The sequence below is a fragment of the Hyla sarda genome, chromosome 5 (assembly GCF_029499605.1).
Source record: "Hyla sarda isolate aHylSar1 chromosome 5, aHylSar1.hap1, whole genome shotgun sequence".
Lineage (NCBI taxonomy): Eukaryota > Metazoa > Chordata > Amphibia > Anura > Hylidae > Hyla > Hyla sarda.
The window spans coordinates 23232154-23246175 of record NC_079193.1 but is presented as its reverse complement, the minus strand read 5'-3'; the positions used below and the strand labels follow the sequence as shown (position 1 = coordinate 23246175).

The following is a 14022-nucleotide window of genomic DNA, read 5'->3' as shown; positions in this document are numbered from 1 at the left end:
TTATTCTGTGGGTCGATACGAATAAAATAAGACCTATGATTACGTACTTTTCTATTATTGTTGCGCTGTTCACCGTATGGGATGTATAACATTTATATTTTCATAGTTCTGACATTTACGCACGCGGCGTTAACAAATATTCATAGATACAGTGCACGCACACATACATACACACATACATGTACACATACATACACATACACACATACATACACACATACATACATACACATATACATACACACAAGCATACACATATACACATATACATACATACACACATATACACATACAAACACACATACATACATATACACATACAAACACACATACATACATACATACATATACACATACACACATACATACATTAATTTATTTTTTGTTTACACTTTATGGGGGTAAAATGGGAAAAAGGACATTTTACATTTTTATTGGGGGAGGGGATTTTTAAAATTTTTAAATTTTTAAATTTTTTTACTTTCATTTTTACACTTTAACCCCTTAAATGGGGGGTTTTCCATTTTCGCATTTTTGGTTTTTGCTCCTTGCCTTTAAAAAATCATAACTTTTTCAATTTTGCACCTAAAAATCCATATGATGGCTTATTTTTTGCGCCACCAATTCTACTTTGTAATTACGTCAGTCATTTTGCCCAAAAACCTACGGCGATACAGAAAAAAAAATCATTGTGAGACAAAATTGAAAAAAAAAACGCCATTTTGTAACTTTTGGGGGCTTCCGTTTCTACGTTGTACATTTTTTGGTAAAAATGACACCTTATCTTTATTCTGTAGGTCCATACAATTAAAATGATACCCTACTTATATAGGTTTGATTTTGTCGTACTTCTGAAAAAAATCATAACTACATGCAGGAAAATTAATACGTTTAAAAAATCTTCTGACCCCTATAACTTTTTATTTTTCCGCGTTTGGGGCGGTATGAGGGCTCATTTTTGCGCCGTGATCTGAAGTTTTTAACAGTACCATTTTTGCATTGATAGGACTTATTGATCTTTTTATTCATTTTTTTAATACATTATATACTCGAGTATAAGCCGACCCGAGTATAAGCCGAGTCCCCTAATTTCAACCCAAAATCCCAGGAAAAGTTATTGACTCGAGTATAAGCCTAGGGTGGGAAATACATCATCCCCCCCTGTCATCATCCAGACCCCCGTCATTAACATCCTCATCATCATCACCGCCTGTCATCATCCAGACCCTCATCATTATCACCTGTCATCATCCCCTTGTCATCATCCCACACCCCCCCTTCATCATCCCCTTGTCATCATCCCCACCCCCCTTCATCATCCCCTTGTAATCATCCCACACCCCCCTTCATCATCCCCACCCCCCTTCATCATCCCACACCCCCCCTTCATCATCCTCTTGTCATCATCCCACACCCCCCCTTCATCATCCTCTTGTCATCATCCGCCCTCAGTGGTCTTCAACCTGCGGACCTCCAGAGGTTTCAAAACTACAACTCCCAGCAAGCCCGGGCAGCCATCGGCTGTCCAGGCTTGCTGGGAGTTGTAGTTTTGAAACCTCCGGAGGTCCGCAGGTTGAAGACCACTGCGGCCTTCGACATCATCCAGCCCCCACTCACCCCCTTTAGTTCTGTACAGTACTCGCCTCCGCTCGGCGCTGGTCCGGTGCTGCAGGACTGTCCGGAGAGGAGGTCGTCCGGTGGGATAGTGGTTCCGGGCTGCTATCTTCACCGGGGGCGCCTCTTCTCCGCGCTTCGGGCCCAGAATAGAGGCGTTGCCTTGATGATGACGCAGAAGTACGTTGGTAATGAACGTACCTCTGTGTCGTCGTCAAGGCAACGTGACTATTCTGGGGCCGGGCCCGAAGCGCTTAGAAGAGGCCTCCCCGGTGAAGATAGCAGCCCGGAACCACTATCCCACCGGACGACCTACTCACCGGACAGCCCTGCAGCACCGGACCAGCGCCGAGCGGAGGCGAGTACTGTACAGAACTAAAGGGGGTGAGAGGGGGCTGGATGATGTCGAAGGCCGCAGTGGTCTTCAACCTGCGGACCTCCGGAGGTTTCAAAACTACAACTCCCAGCAAGCCCGGACAGCCGATGGCTGCCCGGGCTTGCTGGGAGTTGTAGTTTTGAAACCTCTGGAGGTCCGCAGGTTGAAGACCACTGTGGGTGGAGAGTTCACTCGAGTATAAGCCGAGGGGGGGGGGGGGGGGTGTTTTCAGCACGAAAAATCGTGCTGAAAAACTCGGCTTATACTCGAGAATATACGGTATATAAAAAGTGACCAAAATTGCACTATTTTGGACTTTGGAATTTTTTTGCGCGTACGCCATTGACCGTGCGGTTTAATTCACGATATATTTTTATAATTCGGACATTTCCGCACGGGGCGATACCATATATGTTTATTTTTATTTACACTGTGTTTTTTTTTTAATGGGAAAAGGGGGGTGATTCAAACTTTTAATAGGGAAGGGGTTAAATGATCTTTATTCCCTTTTTTCTCCCTTTTTTTTTGCAGTGTTATAGCTCCCATAGGGACCTATAACACTGCACACACTGATCTTTTACATTGATCACTGGTTTCTCATAGGAAACCACTGATCGATGATTCTGCCGCTTGACTGCTCATGCTCTGAGCAGTCATTCGGCGATCGGACAGCGAGGAGGCAGGTAGGGACCCTCCAGCTGTCTTGTAAGCTGTTCGGGATGCCAAGATTTCGCCGCGGCTATCCCGAGCAGCTCCCTGAGCTAACTGGCATGGTTTCACTTTAGACGCGGCGTTCAACTTTGAACGCCACGTCTAAAGGGTTAATAGCGCGCGGCATCGCGATCAATGCAGAGCTCTATTAGCCACGGGTCCCGGCTTATAGATTGGGAGCGGACACATGACGTACCGGTACGTCATGTGTCCTTAACAGGTTAATAGTCCCCATAGGGGATTATCTATAGCAATCCTTTGATTGCTAACACTGTTCAATGCTATTCATAGGGCATAGCACTGATCAGTGTTATCGATCATCTTCTACGGGTCTTCTGCTCTAGTCTGAGATCAAGCAGACCAGTGCAGAAGACCCGTGGAAGGTGGCGGAGGCAGGTGAGGGGACCTCCATGTGCCATTCTGGATGATCGGATCGCAGATGCAGTGATCTGTATCTACGGCAAATGCATGTTCCAGCATAAGTTCTGTATGGCTAGAGATATTTCATTAATACCTGGTCACATATTACTTATATGCCAAATAAAAAACTATGATAGTTAAATCAACCCTTACCTACACCCTTATATAAAAGATGGGTTTTTGTTTCAAGTCCCATGCAATTACATTGGAAGGAGGGGGGCTCAGCTGAAAAAATATATATATGAACATGGGTGTTTAACCAACATTAAATAAAGCCAAAAGCGACAAAGAAACCAGAAATAACGTACAAATGGAAGCACACCAAAAGTACGGTATTCAATTTAAACAAAGGTGACAATCTTTATTAGGAGTACAAAATGAACACAGCAAAGGAAAAAATGATAAGATAACAGACACGAAAAGTTAATTAAAAACACTTAAAAAGGCCCATTGTTACGCCGAGCGCTCCGGGTCCCCGCTCCTCCCCGGAGCGCTCGCTACACTCTCCCCACTGCAGCGCTCCGGTCAGATCCACTGACCCGGGGCGCTGCGATTCCGCTTCCAGCCGGGATGCGATTCGCGATGCGGGTAGCGTCCGCTCGCGATGCGCACCCCGGCTCCCGTACCTGACTCGCTCTCCCTCGGTCCTGTCCCGGCGCGCGCGGCCCCGCTCCCTAGGGCGCGCGCGCGCCGGGTCTTTGCGATTTAAAGGGCCACTGCGCCGCTGATTGGCGCAGTGATTTCAATTAGTGTGTTCACCTGTGCACTTCCCTATATCACCTCACTTCCCCTGCACTCCCTTGCCGGATCTTGTTGCCATCGTGCCAGTGAAAGCGTTTCCTTGTGTGTTCCTAGCCTGTGTTCCAGACCTCCTGCCGTTGCCCCTGACTACGATCCTTGCTGCCTGCCCCGACCTTCTGCTACGTCCGACCTTGCTTCTGTCTACTCCCTTGTACCGCGCCTATCTTCAGCAGTCAGAGAGGTTGAGCCGTTGCTAGTGGATACGACCTGGTCACTACCGCCGCAGCAAGTCCATCCCGCTTTGCGGCGGGCTCTGGTGAAAACCAGTAGTGACTTAGAACCGATCCACTAGCACGGTCCACGCCAATCCCTCTCTGGCACAGAGGATCCACTACCTGCCAGCCGGCAGCGTGACACCCATAGTGGGCCACACCACACAGATGAGACATGGTGTATGTTTCAACTGGACCAAGGCCTAAAAGGTATGGCTCTCCAACCAACACTAAGCCCCCGTCTGACCTATATCACTCAAGCTCACCATAAAGTGACATATGCAACAGATATAAAAAATATATATATGTATATAGAAAAATATCACAGTGAACATCGGAAAAATGACATGCAGTATCTCTGTAAATATAGTGCCAAGCAGTCAGCAAATGTGGACAAATGAACGAGAGATACCGGCAAAATATAGGGTCAAATATGAGGCAAGGCCTGCAAGAGGTAGGAGCAAATATCACCCATACGCCCGGGTCCAAGAACCTCCACGCGTTCCGTCACTGAGTGACTTCCTCAGGAGTGTGGAGATGTAAGCTAGCAACGTGTCTTATATACAAAAACTAATAACAAAAAATACAAAAAATACCTTACAGGTGTGACAACAGGAGACCACGCCGTGGCCGCCATCTTGCTGTATCAGCTGACCCTCAGGGTCAGAGTTCAGGGGCGTGGCCATGCCGCGTGACATCACCAAAGGATATAAGAATATCCGCAGTCTCCACTAATATGGATATATTTATTTGGCGTCCACGGACGCCATCAAAATGGCGTCATTTTGTAATAGGTAGAAGGTTCCCATAGAAAAGACGCAACCCCGCCTGCATCAGCAAACGCGATGATGTCGTAGGATCATGTGACCACGTGACCCGCGATCACATGATAACATGGAGAACGCGGTCACCATGGAGATGACGCTGATGTGCCGGCCGAGGCAGACAGAGCAGTAGTAAGCATCCATGGATACCCACGCCTCCGGATCACATGGCCCGCGGTCACATGACCCAATAAAACCTCCCATATGCTCTATCTAACAAAATCTATCTAACAAAATAAGAAAAGAAAAAAAGAGACAATGAATACAACAAAATTTCATACAATCATTGGTGATACAGTCATACGGATCAGGTACTTTAGTTAAAATTAATACTATTATGATAATATAATAATGACAATGATAGCTAAACGACCTAATGACCTAATTAATAAGACATAATGTGCATAATTAGTGTGCATGATTAATAAACCACAATATAACACTAAACCTATAGACATAATTAATATGAGACAATTCATATAGCACAATGTGCATGATTAATAGATCGCAATACAGTAGTGTGATAACAATATAACACTAAACCTATAGACATAATTAATATGGCCCAATTAATGTAGCACAAGGTGCATGGGTAATAATAGACGTAATCAATGTAGTATAATGTGCATAATTACCAAATCACTGTGCAATAATCATAATACTTAAATAACCTCATTACTACAGTAAAATAAACATGATTAATGTATCCCAGGGCACATAATCTATAAATCACAAACATGATAATAATAAATCAAACATAATCATGATTATCATAATTCATAAAGTGACATCACTAGTAAAATGTAGTAATTAATATATAAAGATAATAGAATAACATAATTAAATTAAAAAACACATACCCATACCACACCATGCACACAAAACACAAATAATTAAAGCCCATCATATCACTAGTGTTGAGCGGCATAGGCCATATTCGAATTCGCGATATTTCGCGAATATATGGACGAATATTCGTCATATATATTCGCATAATTCGCATATTCGTAATATTCGCGTTTTATTTTCGCATATGCGAAAATTCGCGTATCCGAAAATTAGCAGATGCGAAAATCAGCATATAAAAAATTAGCATAAGTGAAAATTTGTATATGCGAAAATTAGCATATGCAAATTTCCGCATATGCGAAACTTCGTATGCCAGTCTCACACAGTATATGTATATAATAGTGCTATATTCATGAATATTCGCAAATATGCGATATTCGTGAATAAAATTTGTATTGCGAATATTCGCAAGCAACACTACATATCACATGATATATAAGGAAAATCCTAAAGCCTCATAATTCTAATCATGTGAAACTACCCTATTGTATCATCCATATCAACAATAGTATATATTATCACACTATAATTTATCACATTAATCTCCAAAGAATATGCCACCAAGATTGTCAAAATTTCACCATAGATAAAACCCCCTACCTAATACCGGTATCTACATGATAGTAAATGAACCATCTCCCTGTGTATTCATGTCCTACTAGTTAACCTAATATGGTCAAACTGTTGTCACACCTGCAAGCCACAAAAAGAAAAAAATTATAATAATAATACAATAATATATACAATGAAAAAATAAAATTAAACTCAAATCATATATTCCCATTACTATGTACAATCCATGAGTTACTTATAGTACATGGGACTTATAGTATCTTACGCCACAAGCTCCGCTCTTCATCTCCTGGTGAATGTGTCAATCCAGTTTGCACGCCACACCCCATCTCACACAGACACGCCCACTGTTTAAGCCTCACCCCTTTTATTCTCTACAGGATATGAGGAACGGGATATGAGGAGGGGATATGAGGACGGGGTATGAGGTCGAGGGTGGAGGACAGAATAGGAGGACGGGATATGAGGTCGAGTAAGAGGATGGGATGTGAGGTCGGGATATGAGGATGGGATATGAAGTCGTGGGTGGAGGACAGAATAGGAGGACAGGATATGAGGACGGGATATGAGGTCAAGATATGAGGATGTGATATGAGGTCGGATATGAGGATAGGATATGAGGTCAGGATAGGAGGATGAGATGAGGTCGGATATGAGGACGGGGTGGAGGACAGGATATTAGGACGGGATATGAGGTCGAGATATGAGGACGGGATATGAGGTCGGGATATGGGGACGGGATATGAGAACGGCATAAGAGGACAGGATATGAGAACGGCATATGAGGACAGAATATGAGGTCGGGATATGAGAACGGGATATGAGGACGGGATATGAGGTCGGGATAGGAGGACGGGATGAGGTCGGGATATGAGGTCGGGATATGAGGACGGGATATGAGGACAGCATATGAGGACAGCATATGATGACAGGATATGAGGACAGCATATGAGGGCAGGATATGAGGACAGCATATGAGGTTGGGATATGAGGACGGGATATGAGGTGGAGATATGAGGACGGGATATGAGGTCGGCATGTGAGGACGGGATATGAGGTCAAGATATGAAGTCAGGATATGAGGTTGGGATATGAGGACAGCATATAAGGACGGGATATGAGGATGGGATATTAGGACGGGATATGAGGTTGGGATATGAGGTCCGGACATCAGGTCGGGATATGAGGTCAGGACATCAGGTCGGGATATGAGATCAGTATATGAGGACGGGATATGAGGTCACGATATAAGGACCGGGATATGAGGACAGGATATGAGGACGGGATATGAGGTAGCGATATGAGGTCGAGATATTATTTCGAGATATGAGGACGGGATATGAGGACAGCATATGAGGTCAGGATATGAGGACAACATATGAGGATGGGATATGAGGACGGGATATTAGGACAGATATGAGGTCGGGATATGAGGATGGGATATGAAGACGGGATATGAGGACGGAATGTGAGGACAGGATATGGGGATGGGATGTGAGGACGGGATATGAGGACAATATATGAGGTCAGGATTTGACTATGGGATATTAAGATGGGATATGAGGATGAGATATGAGGACAGTATATGAGGTCGGGATATGAGGACGGGATAGGAGGTCGGGATATGAGGTCGGGATATGAGGACAGCATATGATGACGGGATATGAGGACAGCATATGAGGACAGGATATGATGACAGCATATGAGGTTGGGATATGAGGATGGGATATGAGGTCGGGATATGAGGTCGAGATATGAGGACAGGATATGAGGTCGGGATATGAAGTCAGGATATGAGGTTGGGATATGAGGATGGGATATTAGGATGGGATATGAGGTTGGGATATGAGGTGAGGACATCAGGTCGGGATATGAGGTCGGGATATGAGGACGGGATATGAGGTCACAATATGAGGATGGGATATGAGGACAGGATATGAGGACGGGATATGAGGTAGGGATATGAGGTCGGGATATGATTTCGAGATATGAGGATGGGATATGAGGACAGCATATGATGACGGGATATGAGGACAGCATATGAGGACAGGATATGAGGACAGCATATGAGGTCGGGATATGAGGTCGGGATATGAGGTCGGGATATGAAGTCAGGATATGAGGTCGGGATATGAGGACGGGATATGAGGTCACGATATGAGGACGGGATATGAGGTAGGGATATGAGGTCGGGATATGATTTCGAGATATGAGGATGGGATATGAGGACAGCATATGAGGATGGGATATGAGGACAGCATATGAGGTGGGGATATGAGGACGGGATATGAGGTGGGGATATGAGGACGGGATATGAGGTCGGCATATGAGGATGAGATATGAGGTCGGCATATGAAGTCAGGATATGAGGTTGGGATATGAGGACATCATATGAGGACAGTATATGAGGACGGGATATGAGGATGGGATATTAGGACGGGATATGAGGTTGGGATATGAGGTCAGGACATCAGGTCGGGATATGAGGACGGGATATGAGGTCGCGATATAAGGACCAGGATATGAGGACAGGATATGAGGAGGGGATATGAGGTAGGGATATGAGGTCGGGATATGATTTCGAGATATGAGGACGGGATATGAGGACAGCATATGAGGTCAGGATATGAGGACAACATATGAGGATGGGATATGAGGATGGGATATTAGGACAGATATAAGGTCGGGATATGAGGATGGGATATGAAGACGGGATATGAGGACGGAATATGAGGACAGGATATGAGGATGGGATATGAGGACGGGATATGAGGACAATATATGAGGTCCGGATTTGACTATGGGATATTAAGACGGGATATGAGGATGAGATATGAGGACAGTATATGAGGTCGGGATATGAGGACAGGATAGGAGGTCGGGATATGAGGACGGGATATGAGGACAGGATATGAGGACGGGATATGAGAACGGCATATGAAGTCAGGATATGAGGTTGGGATATGAGGATGGGATATTAGGACTGGATATGAGGTTGGGATATGAGGTCAGGACATCAGGTCGGGATACGAGGTCGGGATAGGAGGACGGGATATGAGGTCACGATATGAGGACGGGATATGAGGACAGGATATGAGGAAGGGATATGAGGTAGGGATATGAGGTCGGGATATGATTTCGAGATATGAGGATGGGATATGAGTACAGCATATGAGGATGGGATATGAGGACAGCATAAGAGGTCGGGATATGAGGACTAGTGTTGCTCGCGAATATTCGCCATGCAAATTTTATTCGCGAATATAGCACTATATATTCGCAATTACGAATATTTGGTTTTTTGGCTTTTTTTTTTCATAGTACACATCACAGTGATCATCCCTCTCTGCATCCAGCTGTGTGGTGTAAAGATACTACTGTGTGAGACTGGCGTGCGAGATTTCGCATATGCGAACATTTGCATATGCAAATTTTCGCATGTACGAATTTCCACATATGCAAATTTTCACATCTGCTAATTTTCGCATAGGCAAATTTTCGTATATGCGAAAATAAAACGCGAATATTACGAATATGCGAATTTAGCGAATATATGATGAATATTCATCCATATATTCGCAAAATATCGCAAATTCGAATATGGCCTATGCCGCTCAACACTAATGAGGACAACATATGAGGACGGGATATTAGGACAGATATGAGGATAGGATATGAGGTCGGGATATGAGGACGGAATATGAGGACGGGATATGAGGATGGGATATGAGGACAATATATGAGGTCGAGATTTGAGTATGGGATATTAAGACGGGATATGAGGACGAGATATGAGGACAGTATATGAGGTCGGGATAGGAGGACGGGATAGGAGGTCGGGATAGGAGGTCGAGATATTAGGACGGGATATGGGGATGGGATATGGGGTTGGGATTCAATAACAATGAGGATGGGATATGAAGTCAAAAGCTTCCTCCTTTGTTGATTTTCCTCCCCAACAAGATCTAGGAAGGAAAAACTGGGCAATGCCGGTTACTCAGCCAGTAAATACAATAAAGTAAAGGATATACAAGATGCAAAGCATTCTCTACATTAAATATAAAGTGCGTGTCATAGTGAAGTACATACAAAACATTCCATATAATGTCTAAATATGTGCAAAGCATCAATTGGCATTATTAAAGTGCATGTACATAAGATTGGACATAATTACCTAAATATTCTTGTGGGCGGGGCATGCTGACCCATTGTAGAGAAAACAACAAGGACAATGACCATTATTACCAGAACCATGACCGATATTGTGCTTTCTATAGACTCCAGACGTGCCCCACCTGTATCTATAGATGGAGCTGGATGCTCTTCTGCTTTTCTATTAAACATAAACCTATGAAGTTTCCTGTTTTAATGTTTAGAGATGAGCGAACTTTTCAAAAATTCGATTCGGCTGATACGTCGAATTTTGCGAAAAAATTTGTTTCGTTACGAATTTATTTGTGGCGAATCTATATTAAAAATGGCTATTTCTAGCCTACATACAGCCTCAATAGGAGTATAGAACACTTTGCTGTGTTCTAAAATGCATATGGAGTGTGCTGGGGTAGTGAAATAGTACTGTTATTCAGAATAACATGCAGATTACTGGCATCGCTTTTAGAATCACTGCCGCAGAGCGGCACAATGACAGAGCCTGGAGGTGGCATCAGTATGAGGAGACCATATAGTGGCTGAATGACACAGCGTGGAGGTGTTGGCTGCACGAGGACACCATATAGTGGCTGAATGACACAGCTTGGATGAGGCTGAAGCATGAGGAGAACACATAGTGGCTGAAAGACACAGCGTGGAGGTGTTGACAACATAAGGAGACCATATAGTGGCTGAATAACACAGCGTGGAGGTGGTGGCAGCTTGAGGAGACCATATAGTGGCTGAATGACAAAGCTTGGATGAGGCTGAAGCATGAGGAGACCATATAGTGGCTGAACGACACAGCTTGGATGAGGCTGAAGCAGGAGGAGACTATATAGTGGCTAAAGGCACAGCGTGGAGGTGTTGGCAGCATAAGGAGACTATATAGTGGCTGAATGACACAGCGTGGAGGTTTTGGCAGCATGAGGAGACCGTATAGTGGCTGAATGACACAGCTTGGATGAGGCTGAAGCATGAGGAGACCATATAGTGGCTGAATGACACAGTATGGAGGTGTTGGCAGCATGAGGAAACCATATAGTGGCTGAATGACACAGTATGGAGGTGTTGGCATCATAAGGAGACCATATAGTGGCTGAATGACACAGCGTGGAGGTGTTGGCAGCATGAGGAGACTATATAGTGGCTGAATGACACAGCGTGGAGGTGTTGGCAGCATGAGGAGACCATATGGTGGCTGAATGACACAGCTTGGATGAGGCTGAAGCATGAGGACACCATATAGTGGCTAAATGACACAGCGTGGAGGTGTTGGCAGCATGAGGAGACCATATAGTGGCTGAATGGCACAGCGTGGAGGTGGTGGCAGCATGAGGAGACCATATAGTGGCTGAATGACACAGCTTGGATGAGGCTGAAGCATGAGGAGACCATATAGTGGCTGAATGACATAGCTTGGAGGTGTTGGCAGCATGAGGAGACCATATAGTGGCTGAATGACACAGTGTGGAGGTGTTGGCAGCATGAGGAGACCATATAGTGGCTGAATGACACAGCTTGGATGAGACTGAAGCAAGAGGAGACCATATAGTGGCTAAATGACACAGCGTGGAGGTGTTGGCAGCATGAGGAGACCATATAGTGGCTGAATGACACAGTGTGGAGGTGTTGGCAGCATGAGGAGACCATATAGTGGCTGAATGACACAGCTTGGATGAGACTGAAGCAAGAGGAGACCATATAGTGGCTAAATGACACAGCGTGGAGGTGTTGGCAGCATGAGGAGACCATATAGTGGCTGAATGGCACAGCGTGGAGGTGGTGGCAGCATGAGGAGACCATATAGTGGCTGAATGACACAGCTTGGATGAGGCTGAAGCATGAGGAGACCATATAGTGGCTGAATGACACAGCTTGGATGAGGCTGAAGCATGAGGTCACCATATAGTGGCTGAATGACACAGCGTGTAGGTATTGGCAGCATGAGGAGACCATATGGTGGCTGAATGACACAGCGTGGAGGTGTTGGCAGCATGTGGAGGCCATATAGTAGCTGAATGACACAGCATGGAGGTGTTGGCAGCATGGGGAGACCATATAGGGCTGAATGGCACAGCCAGGAGTTGGCAGCAGCATGAGTAGACACTAGGCCTTCACAATCCCTAAGAATAAAAGATGAATTCATAAATGTAAACAGAAGATTTTGGATAGCTGGTGCTACCTACCATAACAAAAATTGTAATCCCAGACCCAGGCCCAGCAGCGGCATCAGTAAACCATATATTGCCTGAATGACACAGCCTGGAGTTGGCAGAAGCATGAGTACACACCAGGGCTTCACAATCTCCAAGAAAAAACACAAGAATTTTTTAAATGTATCCTCTTTAGGACGCAGGGCATACCTGTACGCCCTACATCCGATCCCGGTGTTTAAAACGGGGTCACACCGTGACCCCGCATCACACCGGGTCGGTCCCAGCTGCTATTCATAGCCGGGATCCTGGGCTAACAACGATCGGTGCAGCGCGCTATTAACCCTTCAGACGCGGTGATCAAAGTTTACCGCTGCGTCTGAAAGTGAAAGTAAATGCTTCCCGGAAGCTTATTCATCAGCTAGGACGTGAGCGGAGGTCTCCTTACCTGTCTCCGCGACGTCCGATCGTTGATTGATTGCTCCAAGCCTGAGCTACAGGCTTGAGCAATCGAGCCCCTATCTCACTGATCCGTGCAAAGCTATGGCTTTGCAGGGATCAGCAAACGAGATCAGTGTGTGCAGTGTTATAGGTCCCTATGGGAGCTATAACACTGCAAAAAAAAAAAGTTTAAAAAAAAAAGTTAACAAAGGTCATTTAACTCCTTCCCTAATAAAAGTTTGAATCCCCCCCCCCTTTTCCCATCAAAAAAACTGTGTAAATAAAAAAAAAAAACATGTGGTATCACCACGCGCGGAAATGTCGGAACTATAAAAATATATTGTTAATTAAATCACACGGTCAATGGCGTACGCGCAAAAAAATTCCAAAGTCCAAAATAGTGTCTTTTTGGTCACTTTTTATGTCATGAAAAAATGAATAAAAAGCGATCAAAAAGTCCGATCAATACAAAAATGATACCGATAAAAACTTCAGAACACGGCGCAAAAATTGAGTCCTCATACCGCCCTGTACGTGGAAAAATAAAAAATTATAGGGGGCTAGAAGATGAGAATTTTTAACATATACATTTTCCTGCATGTAGTTATGATTTATTTCCGAAGTGCGACAATATCCAACCTATAAAAGTAGGGTATCATTTTAACCATATGGACCTACAAAATAAAGATAAGGTGTTATTTGTACCAAAAAATGCACTACGTAGAAACAGAAGCCCCCAAAACTTACAAAATGAATTTTTTTCTTCAATTTTGTCGAACAATGAATTTTTTTCCTTTTCGCCGTGGATTTTTGGGTAAAATGACTAATGTCACAGCAAAGTAGAAATGGTGGCGCAAAAATTAAGCCATCATATGGAATTTTATGTGCAAAATTGA

The 14022-nt window shown here is 44.3% G+C and overlaps 1 long non-coding RNA gene across 1 annotated transcript in view; it reads left to right on the top strand.

The window, feature by feature from the left end:
- The window catches only part of LOC130272951 (uncharacterized), a 51628-nt gene that overhangs the window by 11909 nt on the left and 25697 nt on the right, over positions 1 to 14022 (top strand). The gene's annotated exons all lie outside the window — the stretch shown is intronic.